Here is a 13,096-nt window from a genome sequence, read left to right as displayed (position 1 = left end):
GATCATAATAAAAACAAAAATACACGTGTTATGACTTAAAACGTAAACAAATATATTAGATAAAAAAGGCAAGCAAAGAAAGAAGAATTTTCTAAATCATAATTAACATTTACTAAAAGCACTTTTTAATAATCATGCAAAATATATGCAGCATTTAAATCTTCTATGTGCAATTATTACACGGATTTCGATTAAAAATTCAATGGAATTATAAAATTAGCACATAAATTAAACAACACATTTCTCCCTCTAATAAAATAATCACTTCATTTTTAATAGATTCTAAGACAGCTATTTTTCCTTCCTCCCTTAGAATCATTTTGTATGAGATAAAAGGAATATTGTTTTAAGTGTAAATTCTACTTGCAGTAGGTTTCTAATTGATATCTATTATCTGAGAGTAAATGAGTTAAAAAAAGAACTATTTCATATCAGATGCATAGAAGGAAAAAATGGAATCCTCATATCATAGGATGCAAGAAACAACTTGCTAATTTTGTTCAAGGTTAACTGCTAATGTTATGTGTGTGTGTACACCCGACTATGATTTCCAAAGACAATGAACACAAAATTAATTTGATGACCTGTTCTGCTTATGCTAAAAGAATTAAATGTTTTGATATTTATGTATTTATGCAACCAAATCAAATTTAGGGTTATAGTACCTTTACCTGTTACTATTTTCGTTATTTTTCAAGAGAGAGCGAAAACGTTTGTCTGAGGCATAGAAAGGATGGGACTTTCGCTCTTTTAAAGCAGCTAAATATTTGTGAAGGAATATCTTTCATTGAATAAGGATCTCATATGTTGACACGAAATGATATTCTACATTCATTGCAGTAATAAAGTGAAGATTGCAAATTTTTGGACTCATATTAGTTCGAGTCCGAGGTGTAAAGTTACGATACAAAATATACGATATACAAGGTGATCAAGGAAAATGGAAAAGTTTTGAAAAGGGTCAGAAGGGCATATATAACAGCATCACAGTCCAGATATGCCATATGAAAGAGGTAGCGGGCAGCATTGTGTAGGACAGTTAAAACACGAAGCCTTTTTGTTGCTGTGGATTCATAGAGCATGCTGTACTATAGTATAAACATCTCATTACTGTTCAATAGAATGCAATCTGCGTCAGCATAAACAACATGTTCTGCATTTCTTTAGCAGTATTATGCTAGGTGCTTTGTAACATCTCAATGCAGACAGCTTCTCAGTATATTTCTTCGACTACCCAGAAAAGCACCCTCTACAACTTTCAGCCTGTCCCAGCACACCACAGAAAAGTACAAGGGAGGGGTACATCCCCACTGGTAAATTTTTAATATTCAAAAAAGTTCAAAAAAGGCCTTTTTAGGCTATCTTTGATGCTAACAGAGGGAGATTACCAAGATGTGTAGTAAAGGATACGTAATGAAATCAATCACCCCTCCCTTGAAACATTTGTCCTTGCAACATGCTTTTTATTGTGCAGTGTTCTCAGTGCTCGTGCTCGTTTCAAACACCCCCTTTTTTTCACTTCACACTTCATTCAAAACTTCGAGATAAAAGAATATTCGAGTAATAAGTTTCGAATTATCGAGACTGTATATGATATTCTTACAGCCTACTTCTAACCTTGGTGACGATTTTCATTTTATTTACTGTCACTATGTTTGGTCATTGTCCTATCGAAGTTACTCACAGTTGAGGCTCGATAACTCGCAGAGTTATAACTCGAATATACCAGGAGTGCCTACCTAGGGTGGGGGGTGGGGGTGGTCATGGCGCAGAGTGCGACATTAAAATTTTTAGGGAGTGGGGACTGTTTTGAGGGGTAGTTTTCACTTTTTGGGGGGGGGGTCTTCCCGATATTTAGGGGGAGTACGCCTTTGCTTTTAGGGGATGAGACCCCTGAATATACCTTCACCTCAAACTTTTCACTGGGCCCCAAACTCTTGAGAATACTGTAGGAACCTCTTATAACTTGAGCTACCGATAACTCGAAGATTTCTACCGGTCACTTGAGACTTCGAGTTATCGAGATTTGACTTTACTTAAAAAATACACGCACAAAAAACAGTAAAAAAAAAAGCAGTTAAAAATACAACTAAGGGTTTTAATTCAATCATTTGAGGCTGTTGCTGAAATGTATCCGATATACATAACCAGTTGAGTACCTTTAAATACTAATGAAGTATGTCTACAAACTAGATTAGGATTTTCTTTTTTTTTCGTTGACACCTCAATTATACTTCAATTGCTGAAAATTCTACTTTCAGTTGACACTTTAAACGAATAAAATCACTACTTTTGATAAACCAAGCAATAATCAGTAATTAAATTAATGAAATATATACAAATAATTATTTATTGCATACATGCAGTTTCAAACGTGGTTTTGAAGAATTAATTTCTAATGTTAAGCAATTTCCAGTTTAAAAACTGAAACATTCTTGATTTTCATCGCAACGGCAATCCAAACCAGAACTTTCAGATGCAAAGAAGAAATTCCCGAAAGAATATTACAATGTCAATAAAGATATGTCCGCAAGTTTAAAAAAGGCAAATGTTTGTTGCAAAATAACTCATTTTAACACCACATCTATTCAAACGTGGTTTTAAAGAATTAATTTCTAATGTTTTGTAATTTTCAGTTGAACAAATTGAAACATTCTTAAGTTTCATCTCAACGATACTCCAACACAGAACTTTTAGATGCAAAGAATAAATTCACAAAAGAATATTTCAGAAATACAATGACAAAAAGTCTTGTTCGTAGGTTAAAAAACATCAAAGTTTGTTGCAAAACAACCGATTTTGACCACACACCCATTCATATCACATAATCAACGAAATACCAGCAACAAAGGTAAATAAACAGACATCACATCATTGCGCACGCGCAAGTATCTCAAAAGCGATATCCCTTCCTTGGCGCATTTATAGCAGGAGTCTAACCGCGCCAAATGAAATGCGATCGTAGCGCCATTTGTGCGACCAGCGTACACGCGGTCGTGTTTCTAAATTCGCACCCGGGACCTCTCGATCTGGAGTCGAATGCTCTACCACTGCGCTAAACCCCCAAGTAAAACTCTCGAAATAATTTCATGCTCCTGCTTATAGTCATCGATCTACGATATTTACAAACACGATAGACTTCTTAAGATAAATTTGATGAATAATCTAACTAGAGGGATCACGAACTAGTTAAAACTGATTGCGAATAAGAATCTCTTTTTTCTTTTACTTTCAATGCTGTTGAAAGACGCTTAAATTTAAACGTTATGATTTTTCTCTAAAAATACTTTTTTATGTCAAATGTTCCTCAAAATAGGAATCGATGAAAAAAAATTCAGCGCATGGTAATATTCCAGCTGTTTAAAACTACAAAGGGGGCACCCGGGTTTGAACCGGGTACCTCTCGATCTGCAGTCGAATGCTCTACCACTGAGCTATACCCCCACATAAGGAGAGGAAAATTAATATCGATGTATTCGAACCTATTTACATGATTTTTACAAATGAGGAAGTCGAAACATTAAACGTTTGAAGAATTATCTGAGTGTAGGAAGAATAAATTACATGAAACTCAGTTCGCAGAAAGATCTAGCATATCTGCTCGATTCAAAGCATTTGAAAGAATGCATACACTAAATGATGTGATAATTCTTTCTCCGACTACAGAATAAGAATCTGTAAGAAAAAAAAAAAAAACATTGTATGATTAAATTCCAGTCGGCGACAACCATACAGCAAGCACCAGGGCTTGAACTGGGTACCTCTCGATCCGCAGCTAAACGCTCTATCACTTAACTAAACACACATGCAGTCAATTAAAAATAACATTAATGTATTAGAACTTAAGACAATGCTCTTTGCAAATGAGAAAGCGGGTATATGATTTTCTTTAAGAATAATCAAAGTAAAGGGAAAACGATCAACATTAAAATGCGTATGAAGAAGCATTCGTCATCACTGCTCCTTTTAAAGCATTTGAAGAAATGTATGTTCTATGTGTTAAGATCCCTCTTTAAAAAATGTCTTTCAATTTGTTACATGATCTTTGTAATAAGAATAGATAAAAATTCATGCGCCTGATTGAATTCTAGTTGATCACAACTACTCAGGGGGCACCCGGTGTTGAATCTCCCTTTTAGCTTCTTTTGGCGAGAAAATATCTCGCCAGTTTTTACAGCAAACCTAAGTTTAAGTTAAATTGAAAGATTGCTTTAGGTTTTGAGATTTCGATTAATGTGGATTTTGAAGGGAGCCGCTGGCCCTTGAAATACCAGCATGAACCATTCCTATGGTTTTCATTTTATTTTGTTTATGTTAATAAAAGTTAGTTTTGTTTTAGTTGATAGTTGTAATGTGGTTACTTGTGTAACATTTTGATCAAATGAACAGATTTACGAACAACAATTAAAACCTCCAAAATTGGAACTGCTGAGTTCTTTCATCTGGCGTCTGCGACAGGATTTGATATTGTGATCAGCTGAATCTGAAAAGTCTTGAAATTTACACAGGTAAGCTCAGTTTATTATTATACCTGTTGTAAATATTGCATTGAATGAAAATGACAAGTACATTAGAAATCCTAAAGAAGAAACGCGGAGGTTTAAGAACACAGACTTCAAAACTGTGTAACAAAATAGATACAGCACTAGAAAGTGAGGAAATCGCAGTAGAGCAGAAAATTGATCTTTTAAGTATTTATAAAGACCAATTAAATGAAAAGTACGACTGCTTGAAAAAATTAAATTCGGATATTCAAGATCTGACTGCCGAGTCAGAATTTGAAAATGAAATAGAAACTTCTGAACATTATAGCGAAAGAATAATAGAATTTCGGTACAAGATTACTAAGTTTTTAAATGAACGTGCTGCTGAAAGTCAAAAGGAATTGTTTGAGTCATCAATCTCGAAAGATGAAAGTAATTCTCAATCCTTCAAAATTGAGCGTTGTATGAAACTTCCTAAACTTACCATACTTAAGTTTTATGGGGACAGCAGTTGCTGGTTGGAATTTTGGGGCCAATTTTCTAATGCCATTGATAAAAACAAAAGTTTATCTCCTATCGACAAATTTTCATATTTGAAATCTCTACTTGGTGGCAGCGCTTATAATGCTGTTGCAGGATTTTCACTTACGGCAGAAAATTACAAATCAGCTGTAGATTTGTTGAAAAACAGATATGGTAGAAATGATTTAGTCATTAATGCGCATATGGAGTAAGCTGTTAAATTTAAAACCAGTGAAAAATTCCTATCACATAAGGGACTTAAGGGAACTTTATGATAATATTGAAGTTCAAATTCGAAATTTAATCTCCCTCGGTGTTACAGCCGGTAGTTACGGACACTTGCTTGCACCTATTTTATTGAAATTAATTCCAACTGAAATGGCCCTGGATTTCAATCGTAAACGGTCAAGTATGACAGATATGGACATCGATGAACTTCTAACATTTATACAAAATGAAGTTCAATCTCGTGAAGCAACAATTCATCTGCAGAATTCTGAAAAATATTCAAGTAGTAAAAAGGAAAAAAATAAACAGCAGACTAGTAATTACAAATGGGATATTCCCACGACTTCTACATTAACTACAAATTCAAAAAGTGTTTGTATATTTTGCGATTCGACAGAACATGATTCGAAATCATGCAAGTCGAAGCCTATTTCTGACAAACGTGAAAAATTGTGGAAGACTGGGCGATGTTATGTTTGTTTTCGTAAATATCACCTATCCTCAAATTGCAAATTTAAAAACTGAGAGCTGCAAAATATGCAATGGTAACTTTCTTCACACATCAATTTGTACCAATAAAACTTTCAAACCCGCAAATGTAAACAGAGATACTGGGGGAGAATCAATTATTACTTCAGTTTCTCATTAGTCGGAAAAATATTACTAATGTAAATACTAAAGAGGTAATTTTGCAAACTTCATGCGTTAAGGTGGAATCTGATTCGAATTCTAAATTGTCTTTCATTCTTTATGACACGGGAAGTCAAAAAACTTATGTCACAGAAAAGTTAATTTCGGAATTAAACCCTCTTGTTTTAAGGCAAGAAAGACTTCAGATATTTTCATTTGGAGCTTTTAAACTGCAAATTAAAAATTTTGATGTCGTTGAGTTGAAGTTATCTCATGTAGATGATAAATCGCGTTGTATTCATATTGAAGCGTTAGTAACAGATGTGATTTCGAGTGTTAGTATTCACTCCCCACCACTTAGCAAAGAAGTTATGACTAAACTAGTGTCATACAAGTTTTCGAGTTGTGGTAACGTAGGTGGTTCTCAAATCGAGTTATTAATTGGTGCGGATTATTTTTACCAAATCTGTTATGGACCGGTTAAAAAGTTAACAAAATCACTCTTTCTGTGTGATAGTTTGTTGGGGTACTCGCTTTGCGGTTTTGTAGAGGATGGGTCAATGAAAGGGGAAAGAAAATCTGTTTGTAGTTTCTCAGTCGTAAGTAGCAAGCTAAGCCCTGATAATGAGCTCGAAAGCTTAAGATTTTTGTGGGAATTGGAATCACTCGGGATTATGCAATCTAGGGAAAATGTTTCAGAAGTAGAAAAGGCAATAATTGATAAATTTGAATCTAACTTAAAGTTTGTAAATAACAGATACGAAACTTCTTTATTATGGAAGGAAGATAAGTCTAAGGTTGCGAATAATTTCAGAATTGCAAGAAATCGCTTTGACGATTTAAGTCGAAAACTTGAAAAGGACATCAATTTATTTGATAGTTATAAAGCTATTGTTTTGGAACAGGAACGTAATGGGGTTATAGAACCATGTTCTGATTCAAAAATCGAAAATGGTTATTTCATGCCTCATAGACCAGTAGTAAGAGAGGATAAGGTAACCTCTAAAGTTAGAATGGTGTTTGATGCTTCTTCAAAAGAGAAGCATTTAAATTCTTTGAATGATTGTTTATTCCCCGGACCTAATCTTAATCCAAACGTTCTTGATATAATACTTAGTTTTAGGAAACATAATGTTGCATTTTGCGCCGATTTAGAAAAGGCTTTTTTGCAAATTGGAATTGCGGAAGAGGACAGGAATTACCTGAAATTTATATGGTTTAGTAACGAAAGGGGTGAATTAAAATTTATGAGATTTTCGAGGGCGGCTTTTGGGGTAAGCTGTTCCCCCTTTATTTTGGCTTCTACGATCAACCATCATATTAAAAATATGAAAATCATCCCCAAGTAGTTAATATTTTGGATTCATCCATTTATGTAGATGATTTGATATCTGGTGCGAAATCTGATAAAGAAGTGTATTACATATCATCGACAGCTTCAGATATTTTTAAAGAAGCTGGAATGAATTTGCGGAAATTTAATACTAATTCCGTAAAACTTCGAAAAATGTGGAAAGAAAAGGGAATGTGTGAAACAGCAGAACTTCGTAATGATACCTTAAAGATCTTGGGTTTACTATGGAATACCAATTCTGATAGCTTGCATTTTGATGTTCCAGACTTTCGCGAGGATTGTAAAATCAATCCTTCAAAACGCGTTGTTTTGAAAACTGTTCTAAAGATATTTGATCCTCTTGGAATTCTTTTACCATTTACTGTTAGGATGAAAAGTTTGTTGCAAGAAACTTGGCAGCGAGGTATAGGATGGGACGAAAACTTACCTAATGATCTAAAATACGAGTGGGAACGTTGGTGTTCAGAAATTGATCATTTACCCAAGTTTGAGATGCCTCGTAAATATTTTCCGGGGGGTTTAGAAAATTTTGATACCATAGAACTTCACATTTTTTCTGATGCAAGTCCTAAGGCTTATGGTGCTGTTGCATATTTTCGATGTGCCAAAATTGATAATGAAATTCGGACCAGTCTTGTTTGGGCAAAATGTAGGGTTTCCCCTATAAAACGTTTGACAATCCCTCGCCTCGAACTTATGGGTGCGATAATAGCTGCTAGGATGTGCAAATATTTAAAAACTGTTTTTAGTTCTCATGTTTTAGATGTCCATATTTGGTCAGATTCCATTGTCGCGCTACATTGGATAAAGGGTTCACCGATAAACTGGAAGCCATTTGTGGCAAATAGGGTAGAAGAAATACAGTCTTTGACTAACCCCAGAATTTGGAATTTTACTCCAGGGAAAGCCAATCCTGGAGATTTGTTGACCAGAGGGGAAAATTTAACTATTATTGTAGAAAATACATTATGGTTTGAAGGTCCAAATTGGTTATCAATGCCTAAAGAAAGGTGGCCGAAGCATGACTTTCTTCCCAGCAATAATGATTATTTGATTGAAAAGAGGTCCAAATTAAATTCTATTCAGCTTTCCTGCAATGTTAAATTACTTACAGAACCATTGCTGGATTTAGGAAAATTTAGTAAACTTAATCGTGTATACAACATCACCGCTTGGATTTTCAGATTCCTTAATAACATTAATAAGAAAAAGACTAAGCTGTCAGGTGAGCTTACTACTGCAGAAATTACAAAATCGGAAAAATATTGTTTAAAGTTAACTCAACAAACTGTGTTCACTCTTGAGATTGAAGACATGAAACGGGAAGAACCTATCAATAAAAATTCTCCTTTATACAATTTAAACCCTAAATTGGATGAAGATGGTTTATTATATTTATCGGGAAGACTTCGTTTATCTGATCTGCCTCTAAGGGAAAAAAATCCTTGGATACTCCCGGGCGGGGAACAATTCACCAAACTGCTAATTCTTCAGGCCTATGAAAAAGTTTATCATTATGGGGTAGCCACAACCTTGGCGCATCTTCGAGAAACATATTACATCATCAAAGGAAGGAAATATGTTAAATCTGTGCTGAAATCTTGCATAATTTGCAAAAGATTTAAAGTTAGACCTGGCCAAGAAGAAATTGCTCCTTTACCGAAGGATAGGACAATTGAATCACCCCCATTTGAGACCTGTGCTGTTGATTTCGCCGGCCCTATTTTTATCAATACTAAATCGGGCCCGGAAAAAGCTTACATTGTGCTCTTCACCTGTGGAGTTACTAGAGCTGTTCATCTGGAAGTAGCATCTGACCTCAGCACTGAAACCTTCATCTTAGCTTTCAAAAGATTTGTTTCACGTAGAGGACTCTGTAAAATTGTATACAGTGATAATGCCAAGACCTTTATCAAAACTGATAGTTTACTGAAGGAGATTTGGAGTAAGATTTCCAAAGCTGAGGTTCAACAGTATTTTACTAAAAACCGAATTGTGTGGAAATTTATTGTACCTAGAGCCAGCTGGTGGGGTGGGTTTTGGGAGCGCATGGTGCGTTCTGTCAAAATGCCCTTGAAGAAACTTTTAGGACGATCTTGCTTGAGCTATGAAGAGATTCAAACCACTCTCACTGAGATCGAAGCTGTTATAAATTTAAGACCTTTAACTTACGTGTATGATGAAATTAACGAGCCATTTCCCCTAACTCCTTCTCATTTTCTGATAGGCAAGCGCCCAAATTTCTTTCCTGATATTCCTTCTGTGACAGAACCAAAATCCAACAAAAAGACCCTCACGAAATTATTGAGATACAGAGATAAAATTTTAAACCATTTCTGGAAGCGTTGGAGAACGGAGTATTTACTGGAACTTCGATCTGCAAATCGCATCGTCCCAATAGATACTCCTACAAAATTCAAAATTGGAGACGTAGTTATAGTTCATGAAGACAAGGTTCCAAAACACATGTGGAAAATAGGAGTAGTTAAAGACCTTTTTTTCGGCAGAGACTCAAAAGTTAGATCTTGTGCTGTTCGAACGCCTTCAGGTGTTGTGAGGAGACCTATACAATTACTGTATAATTTAGAACTTGACATTGAGTCAGTGACTCAGTAAAAAAAAATCTTCCGCATAAAAATGTCATTTCTGTTTACTTTTAAATTGAACTTTATGTTATTTCATGTCAAATTCAGACTGTTATATATTTTAGTTAGCTGTTATTCATTTGAAGTTTACACCAAGTTTGTAAGTATGTTAATTTGTTTGATTGCTATTATGTTAAAAAAAAAGTTAAATACTTGAATTTTGCTGAACAATTCTATTGTTCATCCTGGGGGAGCGTGTTGAATCTCCCTTTTAGCTTCTTTTGGCGAGAAAATTTCTCGCCAGTTTTTACAGCAAACCTAAGTTTAAGTTAAATTTAAAGATTGCTTTAGGTTTTGAGATTTCGATTAATGTGGATTTTGAAGGGAGCCGCTGGCCCTTGAAATACCAGCATGAACCATTCCTATGGTTTTAATTTTATTTTCTTTACGTTAATAAAAGTTACTTTTGTTTTAGTTGATGGTTGTAATGTGGTTACTTGTGTAACATTTTGACCAAATGAACAGATTTACGAACAACAATTAAAACCTCCAAAATTGGAACTGCTGAGTTCTTTCACCTGGGACCTCTCGATCTGGAGTCGAATGCTCTACCACTGCGCTAAACCCCCACGTAAAACTCTCGAAATAATTTCATGCTCCTGCTTATAGTCATCGATCTACGATATTTACAAACACGATAGTCTTCTTCAGATACATTTGATGAATAATCTAACTAGAGGAATCACGAACTAGTTAAAACTGATTGCGCATAAGAATCCCTTTTGTCTTTTACTTTCAATGCAGATAAAAGACGCTTAAATTTAAACGTTATGATTTTTCTCTGAAAATACTTTTTTTCTTCAACTGTTCCTCAAAATAGGAATCGGTTGAAAAAATATTCAGAGTATGGTAATATTCCAGCTGTTTAAAACTACAAAGGGGGCACCCGGGGTTCTCTCCATCTGCAGCCGAAATCTCTACCACTGAGCTGTACCCCCACATAAGGAGAGGAAAATTAATAACGATGTATTCGAACGTATTTACATGATTTTTACAAATGGGGAAGTCGAAACATTAAACATTTGAAGATTAATCTGAGTATAGGAAGAATGAACTACATGAAACTCAGCTCGCAGCAAAATGTAGCATATCTGCTCGATTCAAAGCATTTGAAAGAATGTATACACTAAATGATGTGATAATTCTTTCTCCGACTACAGAATAAGAATCTGTAAGAAAAAAAAAAAAAAAAACATTGTATGATTAAATTCCAGTCGGCGACAACTATACAGCAAGCACCAGGGCTTGAATTGGGTACCTCTCGATCCGCAGCTAAACGCTCTATCACTTAACTAAACACACATGCAGTCGAGAAATAATAACATTAATGTATTGAAACTTAAGACAATGCTCTTTACAAATGAGAAAGCGGGCATATGATTTTCTTTAAGAATAATCAAAGTAAAGGGAAAACGATCAACATTAAAATGCGTATGAAGAAGCATTCGTCATCACTGCTCCTTTTAAAGCACTTGAAGAAATGTATGTTCTATGTGTTAAGATCCCTCTTTAAAAAATGTCTTTCAATTTGTTACATGATCTTCGTAATAAGAATAGATAAAAATTCATGCGCCTGATTGAATTCTAGTTGATCACAACTACTCAGGGGGCACCCGGGACCTCTCGATCTGGAGTCGAATGCTCTACCACTGCGCTATACCCCCACGTAAAACTCTCGAAATAATTTCATGCTCCTGCTTATAGTCATCGATCTACGACATTTACAAACACGATAGACTTCTTAAGATAAATTTGATGAATAATCCAACTAGAGGAATCAAGAACTAGTTAAAACTGATTGCGAATAAGAATCTCTTTTGGTTTTTACTTTCAATGCAGTTGAAAGACGCTCAAATTTAAACGTTATGATTTTTCTCTAAAAATACTTTTTTATGTCAAATGTTCCTCAAAACAGGAATCGATTGAAAAAAAATTCTGCGCATAGTAATATTCCAGCTGTTCAAACCTACAAAGAGGGCACCCGGGGTTCAACCAGGGACCTGTCGATCTGCAGTCGAATGCTCTACCACTGAGCTATACCCCCACATAAGGAGAGGAAAATTAATATCGATGTATTCGACCGTATTTACATGATTTTTACAAATGGGGGAAGTCGAAACATTAAATGTTCGAAGATTAATCTGAGTATAGGAAGAATTAACTACATGAAACTCAGTTCGCAGCCAAATCTAGCATATCTGCTCGATTCAAAGCATTTGAAGGAATGTATACACTAAATTATGTGATAATTCTTTCTCCGACTACATGATCTTCAGAATAAGAATCTGTAAAAAAAAAAAAAAAAAAAAAAAAAACATTGTATGATTAAATTCCAGTCGGCGACAACCATACAGCAAGCACCAGGGCTTGAACTGGGTACCTCTCGATCCGCAGCTATACGCTCTATCACTTAACTAAACACACATGCAGGCGAGAAAAAAAACATTAATGTATTGGAACTTAAGACAATGCTCTGTACAAATGAGAAAGCGAGTATATGATATTATTTAAGAATAATCAAAGTAAAGAGAAAACGATCAACATTAAAATGCGTATGAAGAAGCATTCGTCATCACTGCTCCTTTTAAAGCACTTGAAGAAATGCATGTTCTATGTGTTAAAATCCCTCTTTAAAAAATGTCTTTCAATTTGTTACATGATCTTCGTAATAAGAATAGATAAAAATTCATGCGCCTGATTGAATTCAAGTTGATCACAACTGCTCAGGGGGCACCCGGGCTTGAACCGGGGACCTCTCGCTCTGCAGTCGAATGCTCTACCACTGAGCTATACCCCCACTAAAACTTTCGAAATAATTTCATTCTCCTGCTTATAGTCATCGATCTACGACATTTACAAACACGATAGACTTCTTAAGATAAATTTGATGAATAATCTAACTATAGGAATCAGGAACTAGTTAAAACTGATTGCGCATAAGAATCCCGTTTGTCTTTTACTTTCAATGCAGATGAAAGACGCTTAAATTTAAACGTTATGATTTTTCTCTAAAAATACTTTTTTATGTCAAATGTTCCTCAAAATAGCAATCGATTGAAAAAATATTCAGCGTATGGTAATATTCCAGCTCTTTAAAACTACAAAGGGGGCACCCGGGACCTCTCGATCTGCAGTCGAATGCTGTACCACAGAGCAACACCCAAGCATTATTCCAACGTAAGGCAACATACCATTACTTATTTTCTTTTATTTAACACTCGTTGTTGAAGAAG

The 13,096-nt window shown here is 35.0% G+C and overlaps 3 non-coding genes across 3 annotated transcripts; all 3 read right to left on the bottom strand.

Moving 5' to 3' along the window:
* Window positions 1-3,372: 3,372 nt before the first annotated feature.
* Trnac-gca (transfer RNA cysteine (anticodon GCA)) lies at window positions 3,373-3,444 on the bottom strand. The gene has a single exon. It is a non-coding gene; the product is annotated as a tRNA-Cys (tRNA).
* An 8,391-nt stretch (window positions 3,445-11,835) lies between these two features.
* Trnac-gca (transfer RNA cysteine (anticodon GCA)) lies at window positions 11,836-11,907 on the bottom strand. Its single transcript has one exon. It is a non-coding gene; the product is annotated as a tRNA-Cys (tRNA).
* A 681-nt stretch (window positions 11,908-12,588) lies between these two features.
* Window positions 12,589-12,660, bottom strand: Trnac-gca (transfer RNA cysteine (anticodon GCA)). The gene has a single exon. It is a non-coding gene; the product is annotated as a tRNA-Cys (tRNA).
* Window positions 12,661-13,096: the final 436 nt, after the last annotated feature.

The sequence above is a fragment of the Uloborus diversus genome, chromosome 6 (genome assembly GCF_026930045.1).
Source record: "Uloborus diversus isolate 005 chromosome 6, Udiv.v.3.1, whole genome shotgun sequence".
In the NCBI taxonomy this organism is placed as follows: Eukaryota; Metazoa; Arthropoda; class Arachnida; order Araneae; family Uloboridae; genus Uloborus; species Uloborus diversus.
This window is presented reverse-complemented; position numbering and strand designations above follow the sequence as displayed.